Below are 16812 nucleotides of genomic sequence, written 5' to 3' on the forward strand. Positions count from 1 at the left end.
GGTTCCTGTTTCGCCAGGGACTTTCCAGTTATGCTATCGCGTTTGCTCTTTAGCGAAGGCGTGCTCGTAAAAAAATTGTTCCCGGACGGTTGGTTCGAGCCGAGTTCTTTGGCGCTCCTTTTCTGAGGGCTTCCTTTGCGAGATAAGTGGTTTTAAATCACCGCTTGGTTGCCTGGTTTGCAGTGGAGATTGCCGATGGTTGGTGCGGTTTGGGTAGTTTGCCTAAGCGGCCATTTACGGGGGGGGGCGTGACGGAGGCCCAGAGAATGCTCTGGGTCTTCGGTTGCAGCGAACCAACTGGGGCTTCGGTCGGCTGCGCCTGGAGTAAGCTTTAGTGGAGAGATGACAAAACAAGATCATTCGAAAAACGGAATGGGCTGATTAACGTTTGGATAATGCAAAGGAAACGAGCTTACACTGTGCGTTCTCTTGGAAAGAAAGGCCGACTGTTGTGCGCAGGAGAAATGGCCGTCGTGCGATGCACGACAGTTCCATCAGTTTGCAGATCTGTGTTCACATAGATGAAACCAGTTAAACTTATTCTGGTGTTATACTTGCATGTTTCTTTTCTTCTTGTTTTTGTGCAGGTGAACTGGATGTCCGTCTTAGCTGCGTGCCATAACTTTGGTAAGTTCAGCTGTGCTAGCTCAACTGTGCCGGCTGGATGTGTTCAACCGCGTTTGCATTATTTGACTTCACCTCATGAGAAAGTTCTAGCTGGCAAGATGCATTTATGGTCTTAGAAATTGTTCTTTTCCGCATCCCCTGCAGCCAATCCACATTCTGCATTAAAATGCTTAAATCTTTTTGTAACATTGGGAAGTAGTAATTAGATTTGTACGCGCAATTATAATAAAACAATGTATTTAAAAAATGTTAAGTTGTGATTTCAGTAGGGGAGGGGGAAGTGTCTTTGAAAAAAAAGCTGGCGATTGTAATTGATAATAACTTAAAATATGTTAATGGAAATCATGTCTATCTTAAGCGAGCATCTCACCTGGTTGAAATTTACGAATATTGGTTAAAAGGAAAAGAAACATTTGAGGTCATAGCTGTTATGTCCACTTTCACATAGCCCCGACATAGGAAGGAGGGTGGGAATCTGTTGACGTCATACCGGATGCCGCAGGTTGCCAACCTGTGCTCCAACAAATATATCGCATCTGTGAAGTTAATGTACCGCATAATCAATCTATTGTGGTGCATATTTGGTGAGATAGGTTGGTTGGCTATCGTACATATAATACACGTATTTCAGACTTTGTAATGCCCATTTTCACGTTTATCCTAGCTGATTGATTTCATAAAAATAATTCTCTCTTGCTGGTGTTGTTGGTAGCGCTTATGAGTGAATGTTCTACAGTAATGTCACTGGTATTACAGTAAACGCGGTTTGATGGATTCTCGTGTTCTTATGGTAGAGAAAGTCAACTAACGCACATTTAAAATGAAGTATGTCGTTCAGGTTCATTGAAATAAATACCGATGCGTTGTTCTGGTAGCGAATAACTGTTTAGTAATGAACAAACAAAATGGCGGCACTAATACAGAATGAGTACAAGACTTCTCGGTGCGGAAGGCGATTCGCTACTGAATCCGTTGCCGCGTCGTCTTCTCGTCTCCCCCGGTGGTGAAGTGCTGTCCGGTTCCCTCGTTTGGCCTCACGCGCAGCTGCCCCGCGGTGTCAGGATTCAGCATGAGGTCCGGAGCTCGACTGCGAGGCTGCAAAAAATGCCGTTTGCTGGTCCCTGCACCATATACTAACTTTCTTCTGCTTCTTCTGAGAGTTTCGTTTTCAGCAAAGTATTCAGGATGTTACAAAGCTGTTTTTTTTCTGCACTAAAGGTGACGTGGTCAAGTCTAGAAATATGGCGTAGGCCAACGATGCACTGCACTTGCAAGGATACGAATAAAATACTAATGATATAACTGTGTTTGTGCGTGAGAACTGAGCCATTACGATGGATCCAGGGAATGTCAAATACAGCAGCAGCAACAAAAAATAACCAATATCTTGAAAGTTGAAGTCGTAGTACTTCTCTTCCGAGCGTTCATCGAGGATATGTGAACATCCTTGAAAAGGGTGACTCAAGTAAGCAATTTTGTCACTCGAAGAGTACACCAAATAGTGAAAAATTGTGATATTTATTGTATATATCCTGAGTGTGAGTCATATTGAGCTACCGAACGTTGGAAAACGGTTTCCATTAACAGGGCAGCTTTCCCGTGCACCTGCAGCTGAAATTACTTCAACCTTTTAAAATGTTCTCATTTTGAGCCTTGCCCCGCCGCGGTGGTCTAGTGGCTAAGGTACTCGGCTGCTGACCCGCAGGTCGCGGGTTCGAATCCCGGCTGCGGTGGCTGCATTTACGATGGAGGCGGAAATGGTGTAGGCCCGTGTACTCAGATTTGGGTGCACGTTAAAGAACCCCAGGTGGTCAAAATTTCCGGAGCCCTCCACTACGGCGTCTCTCATAATCATATGGTGGTTTCGGGACGTTAAACCCCACATATCAATCAAATCAATCATTTTGAGCCTTCTAATCATTCTGAAATGGTGATGTGGGTAAAATTAGAGATGACGTATCCGCCGCCGGCTTGTGATCGTACCGAAGCTGTTTCATAATGTTTTATCCGCATTTGATAGTTGATATTTTAGCGTATGTTTAGGCCATATGTGCACTGCTGCTTTGTTCCCAGATCAAATACATTTTATGTGTACTTTTACATCTCCTACGACGGCTCTTATAACCGCCTTTGTGCTGATGACGTCAGGCTAACACTACCTAACACCTAACACTACCTTATCGCTTGATATCGTCTAATCGAAGAGATCAGTTTGTGACGTTGTCATGCTTTCGATGGACAGGCGCAAAATGTATGTTCGAGTGTTTCTGGCAACTGACAGTGGCCACAGGCGGGACCTGTGTCACTGCAGCCGATGAAGCCACTGAACTGGTTGCTCGTCTTTCGAGTTTCCCAAGCGTAACAAGACAATTCTCTCATCCTTACCATCGTTATTTATCACTATATCGCTCCCCTGTCACTATATCGCTTCCCACCCAGTGTACAGTAGCAGGCCAGAGCAAAATGTAGCTCAGGCCGACCTTTCTATCAATAAATTTTCTCTCTTTCTCCCTTACGTCTTTTAGAATGCGTTCATAGAAACAAATACGTACTACTATTATGTTGTGTGGCTGTTGCAAGTATGAAACCGGAATTAGTGTATGGCTAGGCGACGTCATATGCTTTAGTATCCATTCGTATTTTCGTGCTCTGCTGTATGAACGTGTCTATGTTTTACATGTACCTGCTAACAACAACAACAACAAAACAACAACAACATACTACTACTACTACTACTACTACTACTACTACTACTACTACTACTACTACTACTAATAATAATAATAATAATAATAATAATAATAATAATGACCTGAACTTTTGTGGTGGTAGCTAAAAGAACTCCCGTGTCTGCAAGTTCTGCCCATAAAGCCCAGTGAGGCTTTGACATGTATCCAACTTTGTACTGTATCGATGCTCTGTCGTGATGGTAATAAAGCATTCTTCTTCTTCTTCTTCTTCTTCTTCTTCTTCTTATTCTTCTTATTATTATTCTTCTTCTTATTCTTATTCTTCTTCTTATTATTCTTCTTCTTATTCTTCTTATTCTTCTTCTTATTCTTCTTCTTATTCTTCTTCTTATTCTTCTTCTTCTTCTTCTTCTTCTTCTTCTTCTTCTTCTTCTTCTTCTTCTTCTTCTTCTTCTTCTTCTTATTATTATAGTCCGCATATAGCCATGCATCACGCGTGCGTACAGGGCGGCCGTCGCTTATGTGGCAGTGGACTGGGGACTAAGCCCACTCCTAGGGCATAGAACATTGCTCCATCACTTTACCATATGTGAGAATCGCGACGTACTAGCCCATCTCGGTGGCGCTTTTGATGCCGTTCTTTGATGGCGTTCTCGCAGAACGCCTCCGCAAAGCGAAGGAGATTTCGCCGTTGCGCGGCGTTTCTCGTGATATTAATCCGGCGTCGTCGGTCACTGCGGCCGTCTTCGGTCGGTGGATGCATCCATCATGCAACAGCAGCCGATAAGAACGTATCGCGCCGTGGACCGTGCTGGCCTTTCTCGCTGTCATCAGCGTATGGCCGTAACGCAGCCCTCATCGGTTCACCACGCGAGCGACGGGGATTATTAGACCGTCAGCGGACGGTGACACTCAGTTGGCCCCACAGTCGAGCTACCGACGTACCTACGGGTTGCGCCCCCGCCGTGGCTATCTATAGGTCACTGTCGTCTCCCAACGCACCATGAGAATGCTCGTTGTCTACCCCGGGGACAACTATCAAGGCGTTCTTCTTTCTACTATTCTTGCATTCTAAGAAAAAAAAAATGTACATGGGTGGCTCATTTTGGGTAGCCCTGACTTGCCACGTATGTATGGCTCTCTTTAAGAAAGAGGCACCTTAAGTTTATTTGGGGGTCAGACAACTTTCAGAAGCGAGTACTATAATGACCCCTGAAAGAGAGCTGACGTGCCTCTTTAAAGAGGGCCATATTCGTGGTAAGCGAGAGAACTCTCAGAAAAGCGTCAAAGGACTTTTTTTCCCCCTTATTAAATATGAAATGTTATCCTACTTGTTTTTCATTGCTCTACACTACAAGAAAGGTGCTGTGCACATCTGAAGCGCGCATTGCGTATAGGCTGTCGTAACAACTTCTGTAGTTATGTTCGAAATGGTATATTTCCAAACGAGAACTAACGTAGGCGATGAATTGTCTCTCGCTACACTCCCAGGGACGTCAGCGACTTCATTCTCTGTACCTCGACCTCTAATAATGGCCTACTCGATCGAGATATAAGCGGCAAAACGGCACCCATCAATTATCATGAAGTTATTGGTGTCCTTGCCTTGAGGCTGTTACGTTTTTAGCAGTCGTGACAGTGCCTGGAAATCTAATTTTCTTCGCGTGTCGAAAATGTGGACGATCATTTGCTTGAACTTATTTTATCTTAAACGCAACCCTTCTTGTGTCTGCCTCGTCGTGCGCCGAGTTGAAATATGTTCAAGTATTGTCAACAACCGGCGCAGCTTTAAGTCCTTCTACGATTATTTCCTCACTACCCCATATATACTCGTCGTCGCTCCGTCACGAGATGCGACGTGTTGTTGCGGTAACGAGATGCGACGTGCTGTTGCGGTAAGTTTAGCAGCATGGAACAGCATCAATAAGCCGTCTTGAGAGGGCACCTGCCGTCAAAGAGAGACAGCTCGCGTCCGATGCTATTTCGGCGAGGCGTCGTATCTGAACGCGCACACGACGACTCTCGAGGCGCGCAACGCTTTCTCGAGCGAAAACAAAACGCCGCAAATGGCGCAACAAGAACACACGTTTTCGGCGGCATCTCGTAGAAGCGACTGATTGCCGGCCTCCGCGCCGAACGGCGACAGGGCTGCCTCTGTGGCGTCGGGCAGTCGGAATAGCGCCCCGCTGAGAGCGCCACGAGCGTGTCGAAATGCCGACAAATGGGCTCCGACCCTTTCTCCCATCTGCGCACCGTTGCTTTGGGCGCCGCTCTTTCGGTGTGTGCTGCCAGCAATGGCGCCGCGCCGTCCACAAAGACAGCGCCGCGGTTATTCGGGCGTCTACAAATCCTCCTCCTCGGCGAGTCGTTTTCTTATTCTTCCATTCACGCTTCCTCAATGGAGCGAAGTCGTATACCGCATCCAGGTGCCTTCGCGGAAGACATGACACCCGAATTGCCCAAACATGTACGTCGCTCGCTGTGTGCATTGACCTGTGGCGAGCGGGCTACGGCTATTTCCTCGGTCAGTGGACGCCGTCACTGAGTGAGTAACACGCGAAAGAGCGAGCGGGACGAAGCCCCAGCGGAACCGTCGTACGTGTAGAACCACCGCAGCAGAACAGATTGAGCGACATCGTAAAACACGTGAATCACGCGCGAGAACGCTCCGTGTTGCCCACATTGGTCCGAAGTTTCTCCAATGCTTCGGTGGACGGGCATATTTTGCGACGTGCTGTCGCCCATATTACAAGTAAAAAAAAAGTCAGTTTCGCCAAAAGGGTGAAACAATGATTGCGATAGCAACGTATTCGAATGTTTTATGAAGCAAGGCTAGCATTTTCAGGAGAAATATTCATTCTTGTAAACATGCGCCTTCGAAGTAACCAAGTTTCCTGCGGCGCGGCCAGAGTAGGTGACCACAACAAAGCTCGTGCGTAGTGACGGCGTTGATGTACGAAGTGAGGCTGGCAGTCAACTCATCTAGATCCGATCTCGCGTTACTCTACAAAACGCTGGCGTAAGGGAACACGGCCGCTCCAGGTACGCTTTTGGCTCCGCTTTTCTGGGTTGAAGCGCAGCCCGTAGAAGCTCCCGTCTGCTGGGGGGGGGGGGGGGGGGGCACAAGCCGCGCGCTGATCGTTGCCACAACCATAAGCTTCCCCCACCCCTTCCCAGTTAGCTCGACAGCCCCGGCCGGAAAGGCGATGTTCGCTCTGCAGAAAGAGAAGGCTAGTGCATCCTTCCCCGTATGTATATACATACATATACATATACGAGAATGATGGTGGCTCCGGCGGCGGCAGCGTCGACGACGATGGCGAAAACCAGCTGAGATTGTCCATATAATTGCGATCGCAATAAAAAAGCAAGGTTGATCCCTCCGTCAAGCGAATCACCACAACACGAAAGTGAAGCTTGTCCTTGCCGAAGTTGTTGAATGTTTACTGTGCATTGATATAAGGGAGCTTTCTCAATGTCTCTTTATGTTTGCTAGCTATATCATGGTTTAACGTGGACGCACTCACGTTGACGCTTAGTGATACATCTCCATTCCGATGAATAATGTCCATAGTGATACATCTCCATTCCGATGAATAATGTCCATGATCAATAGTTAAACAAACCGTTGTAGTCATAAATGCTTGTGGTAGCTGCAGTAGTTACCGGTGAGAGCGGAATAGGATGTATTGATTGTTATTGATTGATCGATATGGGGGGGTTTGACGTCCCAGAACCACCATATGATTATGAGAGACGCCGTTGGGAGGGCTTCAGAAATTTTGACCACCCGGGGTTCTTTAACGTTCACTTAAAGCGGTCTTGCAACAGTTTTTGAGCATGGTGAGAAAACGCTGCCAATCGGTAGTAGAGGCTCCAGACAGCACAGCGCAGCAAGCGGCCAGGAATTCACAAGTGAGCTAAAAAAAAAAGCTTTCTCTTCTCTCGACAAATGACGGAAGATGATCAAAAATCTCTTGTAGAAAGCCCATATATCAGTCATTGGCTGATTTGAACATGGCGCGCATGGTCGTTACAGACATCGCCGTGGGAGGCCGTGACTTGTCCATGCGTCCGCGCGCGATCAAACTGAGAAAGCTACGCATTCGAAGAAAAAAAAAGTGCTCAAGGTCACGAGGCGCGCGTGACGTATGTTCTTTGCCTTTGCCATCCCTCCCCGTTTAGCTTCCAGCGCTTTTGTCGGGACGAGAGAAGATAGAATGCAATTGCAGCATGCGACAAATCTTAGTAACTCCACTCGCACTGGACGGATTCTTATTTGCGGCGTTGAATTCGTTAGGCGATAAGCTCTTCCAGTGAATTCATTCCATGGTTACTTGAAAAAGTATTTCAGGGCCGCTTTAAATCTAAGCACATGGGCTTCAAGCATTTCCGCCTACACCGAAAATGTAGCCACCGCGGCCGGGATTCGATCCCGCGACTTGCGGATCAGCGGACGGGTGTCTTAACCTCTAGACCACCGTGGCGGGTGCCCAGAGTATACGTGGTCATGGCTCAGTGTGTAGCGTGTCCGGCCTCTAATATTGTGGACCAGAAGGTTGTGGGTTGGACTCCCGTCGGTGGAACCTTTTGTTATTGCTTTCAAATTGTGCGTATTTTTTAGGCGTCATTTCCGTGTATATATGTATCTAATGTCTTGTGAACCCGTCTCAAAACACTTTGGTGTTAAATATTCATGCGTAATATTTGCTGCGTAAAACCATAATAATTTTATCATTATTGCTATTACACTCACTGCTCTCTGCTAGTGCTGACATATGAGGCTGAAACACGGAGGATAACAAAGCCATCGGGGAAAAGACTGACAACGCAGCCTGCAATATAAAGAGAAAAAATATGATGGGAGTAGCATTAGGGGATTGGATGAAGGCGTAATGAGTCAGGGAACAAATAGGGGATACACGTTCCGCTGTTCTGGTGGTCATCATGGGATGCGAAACGCATTCGAGGGAGGTAGATAATTGGATGCAGTGCACACAGGATAAATTGGAAATCGTTGGGAGAGGCCTTCGTCCTGTCGTGAGCTGAAACAGGCTGGCACTGTTAGGGTTCCCGCCAGTGTTGCTAAATCGAAAAGAAAAAAAAAGAGAGAGAGAGCCAAAAAATTTAACTAGCCAAATTGTAGCCAACTTGAGCTGAATGCAGTAAAAGTAGTCAAATGTAGCTTGTGTGAAAACCACTTTCGCATTTTTTTTATTTAGATTGTAGTGATGAATGGAGAAACGACGAAGAAGACGTTTGTTGTGGCTGAGACTTGTCATAGAGAAAGAAAAAAAATAAAAATAATGGGCTCGTGCTAGTTCGACTGAGGCCTCTGACTGCTGTCTCGTTGCTGTTCGGCACATAGAGCGGCTGCTTGACCTGAACGTCTTAACTTATTCTTACATTGGGCTGAGATCGAGTGCTGGTTCCCTCAACCTGGAACTCCGTGCCCGGACTCTACCTCAACCCCCAGCTAGGGTGGCTAGCCACCTTACCCTAGCCTCGCCATAGTCTGAAGACATGACCCAGCCACGTGCAGCCCTAACCCCATCTGGCACCTGTTCCGGAATGCCACGACAGCGAGATCCGGTTATCTTCAACGCCACCAACGACCAAGACGCCGAAGACTGGCTGTCTCAATATGAAGTATAGTAAGCGCTCACAATAACGGTGGGATGACACTGACAGGCTTCGTTATTTTAACTTATATCTCGCCGGTGTGGCACAGCTGTGGTTTAACAATCATAAATCGGTCATTCCCGCTTGGTCATCCTTTAAGACGCGCTTCGCAGAAGTCTTCTGCATTTACTTGTACGGTCCCCTATACCGTAAACACTGGATGGAAACCGCTGCGTCATCGAAGCCGTCGACCCCGTTATACGGTGAAGCTTCAGCACTTGCAGAGGGCGGTGCGTGTGAAGTTGGCTTGTTCATTCTTTGCAACCTCGTCCTTCGGCATGGTGCACCCCGTGAACATATCAGTGACCGCGCGCGTTCCTTCTTGTTCGAAGCTGTCGAAGCCCTCCTGCGCGAAGGTAACATCGTACATCGAACAACCACATGCATATCACCACCTAACGGGTTGACCGAGCGCTTTAATCGCATTCTGTGCCATGCTCTCTATGTTTCCGATGACCACACGAATTAGGACCGCATACTCCCTCCCATTCGTACGTATGCGTGCCACAGCGCTTCTACTGGATTCTCCCCGCTCTTCCTTGTTTACGGTCGGGAACCTTCCTCATTCTCGGACAATATCCTTCTGTACCACCGAGACCCTTCAGTCTCGAGCTTAACCCGCCTCTTACGCCGAAGAATGTCGGCAGCTCGCACGTTCGCTTACCACGCACGATCAGGCTCGCCGGAAGCACACTCATGACCGAAGCTCATCTCCTTCGCCCCTGGAAGAATTGTGTGGCTCCGTGTGTCATCGCCTGCCCCCGGCCTTTCTTCAAAGTCCATACTTAAGATATGACGATCCTTACCGGGTCTTGTGCCAGACTTCGCCAGTCAACTACATTGTTGACCCTGTTCAGCCGCCTAGAGATCAACGGCGCCGTGGGCGCGAGACTGTGCACGTCGACTGATTGATACCTCACTACGACCCACCAGTCCTACTTGTGCCATAGGTTGTCAGGATGGCTCCTATTTCACCGGGATGTCATTGTAGTGACAAATACGGGCGTTGCTGGAGAAACGACGAAGACGACGTATATTGTGGCCGAGGCTCGTGCATGGTTCGGCTGAGGCCAGTGATATGTCTCGTTGCTGTTCGGCACATTAAACGGTGGCCTTACCTGGACGTCTTAACGTATTTTTACAACATGACTAAGTGCAAACGAAAATGTAAATCTGTTTGCGTGACTAATTCAAAATTAAGAAATCTTGGGATTTCAGCTGAAATTGTTGACTATAGCAATCATTTTATGTATGATGACGCTGTGTTCGCGCTGATGAAAAAAAAAGACTCCTTTTACACGCGTCTTGCGTGACTAATCTGCAAATGCGTAGAGGCTGGCACAATAAAAATTAGTATACGGCCGGATGAGTACTCTCATAATCTCAGTCACTGCATCGAAACAGGACCTGAAGCCGCTCTCGCAAAAAAGTTCTTCCGTGCTGAATTCATACTGGCATTCCGTACTAAGCCTAAGAAACAACTCCAGCAGTTCATTGGATATCATAAAATTGTTAGTTCTGGGCCGAGTAGGTGCGACATTCTGACGACACCACTAAAAAGCCAAGACACGAAAGGCAGAGGCGGGAACACGACGGTTGTCAGTGAGCGCCTTTGCCTCTCGTGTCCTGGTTTGTCAGTGCCCCCTTGAAGTATCGGGTATTCAATATCTAATCTCGATGAGTTCAGAGCATTCATTGCCAACTTGTCGAATCTCAAACTTTCGTCGTAGGAAGCCAGACGGTTTGTTGTGCGATACTGCTACAATATTACCAGCATACTCCAGAGGGCATCTGCTGCATACAACCGGCAGTCGTTTTTGGTAAACAGCTTTTCTCGTCATATATTTTCTTTTTTCGCTTATTTCTCATCCAGTTGCGTCAGACCGCCGCTGTCGCCGACGACGGACGGCGCTAGGGGCACATGTCCCCTACAGCTGGTAATATACCCCCAGGTTCTCACAGCGGCCTGCCAGTTGTCTATGGCTTCCCGGTGGTAACTAGCAGTTCTTTGAAAGCAGCATCTTTGGTTACCGTTGTAGTAAAGCAACATACGGAGCCATAAGCCTGCGCAATAAATTTAAAAATAGACATGGGAGGTCCCGGACTGAGTCGAGGTGTGGAACAGTACAGCCCCTACGTGCCTTTCCTCTCTATTTCTTGACGACGTTGTCGCGCGTGAAGCCAGGCTCGTTCGTCATCATCTCTACACGCTCTTCGATCACCGAAGCATCACGGAAATCTTTGCTTTACGCGAGCTGTACAAGTCCGGGGTGATGCCAGCAAGCGGGGCCCAATTCGGCCACGTGATGCAGGAGGCCAGCTACCAAAAGCTTGTCCTGTGCACGCCGAGAACAAGGCAACTACATTGTTTCCTCGTGTCATGCGCGCTTCCTGCGCGAACTAATATACACATACTCGCCCTGTGCTTCCCACCGCAGGCACAGCGTCGCGGCCCCTTGCGTCCGGTTTGTTTCACGCGTGTAGGCTTCGGAGTAAAACGCGAATACTGCAGTGACCCCGCTGCGGAGTGCCGCAACACGCGAGGCAGATGGCTTGTAGGGAAAGCGTTCGCTGGCGCGTGTGTACAAGGCAGCTGGCGCATCGTTCGCTTAAGCCGTGTAACTTCAATGCGGAGCCACAAGATCGCGATAGCAGCGTGTGATTTGCTGCCAACATTACCGTGCATATCGCGAGTGTTACAACTGGCATTTGCGAAGGAAAAGCTTTGTGGGAAGTGGTTAGCACTGGTTAGAAGCATATGTGTCAACGCGAAAACAGTTACTTGACTTGTAACAAAAGCAGAGGAATTGCGGTACTGTCCAAGATTGCTTATTAAACGGTTTTCTAGTCGTCGTTCTTGAATCGTTTGTGAAGCACGCCAAAAATAAACATATAGAAGATATATCGGCAAATGCTGAAGTATACGTACAGCCGTCAGCACCTTTAACACGAACACTTCGATGCGTGGCCAGGGCTAGTTTGATTCATGCCAACCGCGAAGGGCTGGTCGCTTTTGCCGAGATAATACCTAGGTAGGCTTGGATAGTATATATGTCGGCATGTATGGTTTGCATCTTGGCAACCGAACCCAAACGTACATGGTGTCAGTGCCAATGAAACTGCTGCAGGACACGCGGCGGAGCGTTCGTGTTAAAGGTGCTGCGACGGCTGTGTACACTGCCAGTGTATCGTTCGCGCTTGCTACGCAATTATGTTCGTCACGGCATTTTCCGAGTGCAATCAGTCATGTTTTCTGATCGCTGTGAGGTGTTGCCATGTTAGCCCGAAATTATAGTGTGACCAGTTTCTTTCTTTTCCTTTCTTTCTTTCTTTCTTTCTTTCTTTGGCCCCGCCGTGGTGGTCTAGTGGCTAAGGTACTCGGCTGCTGACCCGCAGGTCGCGGGTTCGAATCCCGGCTGCGGCGGCTGCATTTCCGATGGAGGCGGAAATGTTGTAGGCCCGTGTGCTCAGATTTGGGCGCACGTTAAACAACCCCAGGTGGTCTAAATTTCCGGAGCCCTCCACTACGGCGTCTCTCATAATCATATGGTGGTTTTGGGACGTTAAACCCCACAAATCAATCAATCAATTCTTTCTTTCTTTCTTTCTTTCTTTCTTTCTTTCTTTCTTTCTTTCTTTCTTTCTTTCTTTCTTTCTTTCTTTCTTTCTTTCCACACGGAATGATTTGCGGTAGCTGATATGCAAATATCGCTGATAAAAAGAAAGAGAGAAAGAAAAAAAAAACAGATGAAAGTGGCCAGCCCGTCTAACGGAATCAGCTTATGGACGTCGCCTACTTTGGTGTTCATGAGAAGCTCTTCGTTTAGCATGCGACGCAAGAAGGAGTCGGTGCTGGGAAGACAGTTTCCGGGAGGCGCAATCACAAGGTTGAGCACTCAGTTAGGCGACAGCGCATCACTGGGCTTGGCAGACAGAGCATCCACTTGTGCAATCGGTCGGGCTGGTTCACCGAAGCTGCTCGTTATGTTCACGGCCTCGGAGCTTCGCACGCGTTAGTGGCGAATGCATATAGGAAAGTCAGCGCAGCGCTTATAACAGCAGACGGCCGCGTTACCTTTCGGGCGATTGCCCGATTAATGGGGCTGTTCACTTCGCGACAGGCGCGCTGACGACCTGCCCATCTTGCACCTGCTGCGCGCTCTCTTAGGCCATTTACAGCGCTACTTACACTTTGTGTAAATTTTTGTTCGTCCTCTTCCTCTATGATGTATTCGTGGCGCACAACGTCTTCTGCGTGCGTAGCATCCATCCACTTTTCGTTGAATGGACGCTTAAGTCAAACAGTGAATTGGTTCAGATTGATCAACTGTGCTTGAAACCTCTAATGACGTTTGTTTCACCATCTTCTAAAGTACTCGGCTGCTGATTCGCAGGTCGCGGGATCGAATCCCGGTTGCGGAGGCTGCATTTCCGATGGAGACGGAAATGTTGTAGGCCCGTGTTTTCAGATTTGGGTGCACGTTAAAGAACCCCAGGTTGTCGAAATTTCCGGAGCTCTCCTTTACGGCGTCTCTCATAATCATATGGTGGTTTTGGGACGTTAAACCCCATATATCAATCAATCAATCAATCAATCAATCAATCAATCAATCAATCAATCAATCAATCAATCATGTCACCATCTTAATTCGTGGCTATTAGTAGAAAAAGACACAAGTCGTGTTTTTTGTTTAATTTTGTCTCGGAATTTGTCAAGAAGTTCAAAGTTTCGTTTTCATATTCTGGTGGCATCGGTTCGAAGAAATTTCCCGAAGTTTCGGGATTTACGTGTCTGGCCCCCCTCAAAGGACACATTTTTTGCCGATTAGTCTATGTCGGCATGGCGATTGGTGCAAAGGCGGCGCTTGCACCCGCGTTTTGTTTTTGCGCGTTTTCTCTCTTACAGGGCGTCTTCTCGTGGCAAGCGGGGTGATTTTGGTATATTGTAACGAAGTAACTTAGTAAGACAAGATAATTCGCTGTTCTGTTTAGTGAGCATGTACGCGCGCATGTCAGTCCCCCTTTTTCCCGCGCGTGCGCAGGCCGTCTGTTGTCAAGTGCATGGTACATGCCTGTAAAGCTACTCGAAAGATTTGCGCATATCAGCGAAGCATTAAAAAAAAAAAAGGTGCGAGGATAAAAGTGGTGGCGATGCTGCTTCCACAAGTTCATAGATCTGGTCAGCAAGTACGTTGCCCGAGAGCCTTTGTCTGTGTAGCATAAATTTACCATCTGTAACTTAATCCAGTATGTTGCAGAAATATTAGGAGAACATGAGACATTTTTTTAAAAAAAAATCTCCAGCCCTTCTCGGATTAGTGCCTCATCGGTGTTGCGGTGTGCGGCTCGACTGACCGCACTGCTGTGAGCGATACGAGAGGGAACACGTAGGAATAACGCGTCCGACTTACCTGAGTTCCGACCGTGCCGGTATCTACTAAATATACAATCCCGTCAAATATTCGTGATTCTTTTTTTTTCGTCCTGTTTTCGCAGACAAGGAAATATATGCGAAGCTTCATGCGCCTAAATATCGGTAACGGCTAGCTCACTAGGTGAGATGGCGTTTCTTGAGAGCGCCGAGAGCGACAAGATGACCCTGCACAGCCATAAACACACTGATGAAAGCTATATACACGCTTTAACTCTGACAACGCTGGAAAAAGTGCACTTTCGATGTACAGTCTTGGCCGTATTGAACCAAATCTCGTGGTTGTACAGACTTGTCAATCTAAAATTCCAAACAATTCGGTAAGTGAGTGGATATAGTTAGTGTTCTTAATGTGAGGGTGTGAAACGGTAACTGTGCGTCATTGCGCTGCTATTTCGTCCCATCACGTGTCCGCTGACTCTGCTGCTCCTGTTTATGTCACGTTTGATTTATCTATGTTTTCTTCGTTCCATGTTTCCTTTTGGTGTCTCGTGGCTGTGATGGCGGCGAGAACAAACTCAGACGGCCATGGTGAAACGGAGCGGACTTGTTCCCTGAAAGTGAGATGTAAAAGTGCAAGCTATACACTCTTTACACTGAGAGCGACAATCACCGTCGTCATTCGTCGAGAAATCTCATGGTCGTCGGAACACGTCGTGTTTTATAGATCGGGGATTGAATATTCCAGAGTTAACGCTGATGCTCGCGTAAGCTCTCGAACAAACTTGGAATAGTCGTGCCAGGCGCGTAATCTTAAAGTGACACTAAAGTCCATTAACAATTTACGTCAGAGTGAAAGCTGAATGTACAACAACATCTGAATCGATAACATTATCAACAGCATTGCCCTACATACCGAGAAATTAACGTAAATGCACAATAATACACGCGCCGCACTAGGCCATTCTCAAAATAATGCCGATGACGTTAGACGAACCGCCTACTGCTTACTAGTAATAAATCTAGCTGCATTAAATAAAGAACCTTCGGTACATCCAGAAATGCAGTAAAATGCTGCTTGTTCGTTTCTGTTTGATTCATGGAAAAAGAACCGCCGGACGTTATACTGTGGGGAATGGCACGAGTGGTTAGAAAATTCAATTTTCGCGTGGTTAAACTGGACAGGTCGTGCCATCTAGCGGAGCGCAGCTGAACTAAAACACGTCTGCCGTCTCGGAGCCAATTGCAGGAAATTGATGAATGGCCGTTGTTGCTGCTGGGGCTCCCGCTGCTTTCATTCTGTCTACTATAGTGTGGGCGACCACGCAGTAAAGCCGGGCAACGTGCCGCATGGCAACAGTGACGTGAGTCGGTCCGCTTCCTAAAGCGGGTAATTTGAAGTGCGCTAACCCGATGCGGGCCACTAGAACTTGATCTTATTTCAAAATAGGCCTTTCCTTGGCACAAAAGTAACACTACGAAGTCTCTGAACCGTTATTTCAACAATCAACGTCGACTTACGAGTTACCTTTAGTGTCCCTTTAACACAACAACCTGAAACAATCGGGAAGCAATGTTACGACGCGGCATGTCTTGAGCGGTGCTAGCCGTTTCTGTGGGTGAAACAGGAAACACGAAAAGACAACAGGACGCGTAGCCATATCGCTTAAAACCAGATGTTAATATTTCGGTTACCATCCACACTTTTGTCTCATTCGTATCTATATCTGTCTGCTGTGGATCTGCAGAGGGACATGTGGTCGTCGGCTTCTCGGCACTTCAATCTGTATTTTCAGAAAAAAACTTTTGAACGAACAGTCCAACTGTTGGATGCGTTTACGCCTGTGAGTGGTTCACGTGGTTCTGCACATTCCGCTCCTATATCCCGTCTCTTCGCTTTCACACACAACGCGGGCGGAAAATTTGTTCTCGCGCTAATCGGAGGCTGTCACGCGATTGGCCTAGCCCGCTTGTAGACCGTATACTTTCCCGGTCTGCGCGTGTCGGCTGTACCGTTTGTCTTGTCAACACGCTTCTTCGCCGCCGCATAGCTGGGACGTCGCTGGGACGTCGGCGGGACGGCCTCTCGTCGCTGCCGCGTGGGAGGACGGCAGTTGGCTTTCGCTGTCCCCTCGGCCCAAAAGCCGTTCGATCTCTCTTCCTTCGACAAGTGTTGGCACGACCCTCATCCCTCTTTAGCGCGTGCGGCGTCTTCGTAGCGCCGCGTTCTTTACAAGCAGGCTGCACTAGTCAGCGGTCTTCTCCCGGTCGATGGGGGTTTCGTGCCTCACGAGGTTTCGCTGCGTTCCATAGAAACGGAACGAAAGTGGTACGTTCGAGATTGTACGAGCGCGCGATTTGTACAGCCTGTTTTTATTCGCTTGTGCTCGTTCAACGCAATCGATAGTGCTGGCTTAGTTTATACGCAGCGAATCTCGCCAA

The 16812-nt window shown here is 47.7% G+C and overlaps 1 protein-coding gene across 3 annotated transcripts in view; it reads left to right on the forward strand.

The window, feature by feature from the left end:
* The window catches only part of cv-c (RhoGTPase activating protein), a 557988-nt gene that overhangs the window by 211013 nt on the left and 330163 nt on the right, over nt 1-16812 (forward strand). For 2 of the 3 annotated variants that reach the window (XM_075882224.1, XM_075882223.1), the window contains exon 2: nt 588-627. The exons of the other annotated variant lie outside the window; for it this stretch is intronic. The gene's annotated coding sequence lies outside the window, so the exon portion shown is untranslated. The remainder of the gene's footprint in view (nt 1-587; nt 628-16812) is intronic. 3 annotated transcript variants of the gene reach the window in all.

This window comes from Rhipicephalus microplus, chromosome 2 (assembly GCF_043290135.1).
Source record: "Rhipicephalus microplus isolate Deutch F79 chromosome 2, USDA_Rmic, whole genome shotgun sequence".
NCBI lineage: Eukaryota > Metazoa > Arthropoda > Arachnida > Ixodida > Ixodidae > Rhipicephalus > Rhipicephalus microplus.